General features: G+C 32.8%; 1 pseudogene; it reads left to right on the top strand.

Annotated features, from left to right (window-relative positions):
* Nucleotides 1-2,103: 2,103 nt before the first annotated feature.
* LOC149145781 (SKP1-like protein 1B pseudogene) lies at nt 2,104-4,283 on the top strand (annotated as a pseudogene).
* The last annotated feature ends 512 nt before the right edge of the window (nt 4,284-4,795 follow it).

Below are 4,795 nucleotides of genomic sequence, written 5' to 3'. Positions count from 1 at the left end.
CAAGTTAAAATATCTTTTTGGAATTCACGGAGGTGAGTATATCCCGAAGAGTGACAATGTAACTTATAATTTACCCATGGATTACTTGACTCATAGGCCATTGAAAGTCACCATGGCATCTCTTGATCATATTTTCAAGGGATCAACCTTCTCTTCTAAGAGGAAATTTGACCACCAAAAGTATGGTTTCATCTAAGAAATAAGTAAGCCTCCAACTCACTCACCTTTTTAGTTTTCCTTTTTCATGCTTTGATTGGATGAATTAATTTTTACCCACAAAAAAATACTCCACATCACCTCATCACAAGTTCCTTACCTTCCTATCAATTCCAACATCTCTTGATATTTAATTGAGATATCACTCATCCCCACTAAGAAGCTTTTGGACCACATTTGTATATATATAATGGACTTATTATAATAACCCCCCCCCGGCTCTCTCTCTCTCTCTCTCTCTCTGTCTCTATATATATATATATATATAGTATATCCCTATAGTACTATAATACCATATATCATTAATAGATGCTACTATGTATATTATATATTATATCATTATAATATTAATATCTTATAATATATAAAAAGGATATTATGATATATTTATTTTATATTTTTAATTTATATATATTATTAGGATAAATGTAGATAGAAGACTTGAATAGAAATGATTAAAATTTATTATAGATTATAGATTAATTATATTCTATAGAGAAGCCTTTAGAAGACAGGTATTAAGGGTTCTGCTATGAAGAGTTTTGCAACATTTAGAAGGAAGTATGAAGCCTTCTATCCAAGAAGGTTGTAGCTAGGAATTCTGAGGTCTTGTTCTGAAAAAGGTTGTAGTGGAAAATATTGATCCATTAGTCAACTTGAGATTTTCTATAATAAAAAAGGTGTGTAGGTGAGTTGGTAGAGTAACCTATGAGCCACAACAGGTTTTTAGCTTAACTCTTAGCTTGTGTAATGCTTGCATCTTAGCAAAATTAAAATTTGTAAGTAGCAAGCACTAAGATCCCAAATGAGGGTGAAAATTTGGGTGCCTCTCGTAGCTCAAACTCAAAATTGAGGGTTGTTTTAAGTCACATAGTCCAAAATGAAACATTAGCAATAAGTTATAAGGAAACCATACGAGGTCGAGTTTGATTATAAATTTTACAAAACTTACCCGGAGTGTACTAATCCTAATTTGATTGAGCTCTTTAATCCGAATTTGGGCAAATGAAATCTATGATGAACTAGATAAATAATTCTTCCTTGAAAACCTAAAAGGCAAACCATAATGTGAAATCCAACTCTTGCTATTGAGATGAGCTAAATCACACTAGAACCTATAATAAACAAATGTGGAGATCAATGAATAAGTTGCTATTGCCATTAAGTTATTCATTATGAAGTTAACCCAGAGAGGCCCACCTTCCATTCTTCAGGGGGTTGATTTGTCTTTGGAATCTTCCAACTAGAGGTTCAGCTAATTTTAGGGCGGGTTTCTTCAACCCCATCAGTCACTTAAAGACTTCTTACTTGGAGTAGTGATTTTTAACTTAATGTCTATCCTTAGTTCAAAAATACAAATATAAATTTATGTCTTTTTCTTTATTTTTATTTTGCCATGAGTTAAAAATATAAATATAAAATTATGTTTTTGCTTTTCCTTATTATTATTTTTATTTTTAAACGGATAATTTGGGAAGCAATCTGGCCCACACTAGGGTAATAGCGACCAAATTGGACAGTCAAATACTAGGGGCATCAATCTGAAACAATTAGCGGGTAAAAGACTATAAAATAAGAAAACCCTAAAGTTTGGGTTATGTTAATTACAGTTAAGAAAAAAGAACAATAAAATCAGAAAACCCTAACGTGGTAATTGGAGTTAAGAAAAAATAATTAAAAAAAGCAGCGACAAGCTCATGCCACGGTTACTAGGGTAATCAATCACGCTAATATATGGACTCGTTACCCTTATATAGCTCATCTGATATTGTTCGAGCAAAAGTTCGGTCAGTCTTCTCGAGTTCTCTTAGCTTATACACAGAAATTCAGTCATTTTTTTTTTATTCAGATCGTCTTTCATTCGGATCGTTCGTTAGTTGGGGAACCATGGCAAGCGAAAGTAAGGTGACTTTGAAGAGCTCAGATAACAAATTGTTTGATGTCACCGAGGCTGTAGCATTTGAATCTGAGCACATCAAGATGATGATCGAGGGCACAGGCACCGCCAACCCTATTTCGCTGCCAAACGTTTCTAGTAAGATACTCTCGAAGGTCATCGAATATTGCAAATACCATGTCAAGGCTCAGATGCCCACAGATGAGAAATCGGCCATTTCCCAGGACGAAATCAAGACTTGGGATGAAGAATTCGTTAAAGTCGATGAAGCCACTTTGTGCGACCTTATCCTGGTATTCTGACAGAAACCTTATCTAATTAGGAATTTGATGGTTCGGTAGTCTTTGAAAGGATGATTTAATTATGCTTTTTAAGGGCTATTACATTATCAGAAAAATTCATTTTATTAAGGGCTTGGTACCAAAATTGTTAAGGACTCAGTGGCTTGCTATCTCTGAAGAAACAAATTTAATTAGAGTTTGAGTTTTCTCTGTGTTTACCTTCTAGACGTGCTCTTGTGGACCTGTGGGGGGGTTTTTCGGACAGTTTGCAGGGTTTGTGGACTGTTGGCTTGTTTGAGGCATTCTTTCTGAGTGTTTTTGAAATCTTGGAATTATTCCAAAATCTTGAGCTTATTTTTAATGTATATTTTGTGGCATGAAATTTGAGATTTTTATGAAAATTTTCAAGGTTTCCTGCAATCTATTTGGACATATTTTTCAGAGGTTCCTTTTTTGAGTGATTGAATTAAAGGGTTTTTTGAAGTTTTTTTTTTTTTCCAAACTAGGCTCTAATGTTTTGTTCATTGATATCTTTAGTTCACCCAATTTAGGGCTTCTTTATTGTTGGTACTGGCTTAGCTTGTGCCCAATTTCTTCAAAAAATTATAGTTTTTGAGTCTTGTGGGGGTTTCCATATGGGAGACAATAGGCTCAATCTGATCTTATTTAAAGTTTGGCCTTTTAGTTTTTCAAATTTAATGGTTAATTTAACTATTAGTAAAATATTTGACTGCATCTGGTCAAGGTTTTTCTAGTTTCCACGGGTTATTCGAACTAATTTTTGAGATGCCTAATCCAAACATAAGTGGTATCTGTGGGTTTAGTTTCCACTATATTTTGGATGAGGAGACAATTAATATTTTAAGGGATTGTTAGTGTTAGTTTTTGAGATGTCTAATTCTAATTTTATTTTCTACTGAATTTGAGAGTTTAATTTCTAGGCTTGGAAAATGTATATGCATTTTTCCAAAGTGATTTTTTTTTGTGTATTTTTGAAGAGCGAAATCTGAGGGTTGGGAGTGTCCATTATCATAGGCTTTTGGTTCTATGGAAAAATAATGTTTTTTTTATTTTCTATTTTGAGTGCTTACTAATTTTCCTAAATTGCTCCAACCTCACCCCATTCTATGGATTTTTTCTAGGTTCAAGGGGTTATAATAACTCAATTTTTAGATCTCCAATTCTAGAGTTCGTTGTTTTTCCTTGGTAATTTTTGGGTTTAATTTCTAGGTTTTCTTTAATGATTCTCATTTTTATGCAATCAAAAGTTCAAGAGAATGTAGATGCAATTTTCAGAATTTATTTCCTTCAAAAGCGAAATCTGAGCCTGCTAAGTGCAGATTATCATAAGTTTTTGGTTGGGTAGAAAACTAATATTTTTCTTATTTTTTTCTTTGAGGGATGTAATCTACCTGAATTTATCCAACCAAATGTTTTGGAACCTATAAAGATAGCTACCTATGGCTTGTCTAATAAATCAATGTTCCATCCACTAATTGTTTTTTTTTTTTAATTTTTGGATTTTTTAAATGGTAAAAATCTTATTTGGATGATTGTTTCCCATGTATTCTCAGATCGTTCAATTATCTTTGTTTCCTTATAATCTCACTCCATGTAATTGTTCTACCATAGCTTGGTCTTTGTTTAGTAATGTTGTCCACATGTATATGCCTTTACTAAAACTTTGGCTCATTAAGTTTTTTGTGATTTTGCAGGCTGCTAATTACCTAAACATAAAAAATATGCTAGATCTTACATGTCAGAAAGTTGCTGATATGATAAAAGATAAAACACCAGAAGAAATACGTCAAATTTTCAACATAGAGAATGATTTTACTCCTGAGGAGGAGGAGGAGGTCAGGCTTCAAAATAACTGGGCCTTAGTATGATTCTATGGAATTGGTGCAAAAAACAGTATATATATTTATGTGTCATTGTGTTTGATTTTATTGTAGTTGAGAATCTGTTTAGAAACTACTAGTGGAGAAGTTTTATTTTTGGATATCAGGAACTTCTAATACTGTGCTCCATTGGCTTTGAACTTTAAGTCCTATGGTTGGGAGTGGCTCTGAACTTTAATGCTTATGGTTTGTTCTAGTTGAATCATTTTCTAATGATCTAGGAGCAACTCCTCCTATAGTATTGGGCTTCTTGAATTTATGAGAAATATTGCTACTATTTTTCTCTCAACTGTGTAGTGAAATGAGTTCCAATGGCATATTTTTAACATTTTTTTTTTTTAATGTATGTGCATTAGATGGCATTTCCATTTTTAATTTCCTTGCTATTATTATTGCAAGAATGAATGCTCTCACTTTAGAGTACTATGAATGGCCTCAGTTATTATTATTGCACGAATGAATGCTCTCACATTATTGCATGAAGGAATGGCCTCAGTTTC

This window comes from Pinus tabuliformis, chromosome X, assembly GCF_031772625.1.
Source record: "Pinus tabuliformis cultivar Carrire ecotype Pingquan chromosome X, CPIR1, whole genome shotgun sequence".
In the NCBI taxonomy this organism is placed as follows: Eukaryota; Viridiplantae; Streptophyta; class Pinopsida; order Pinales; family Pinaceae; genus Pinus; species Pinus tabuliformis.
This window is presented reverse-complemented; position numbering and strand designations above follow the sequence as displayed.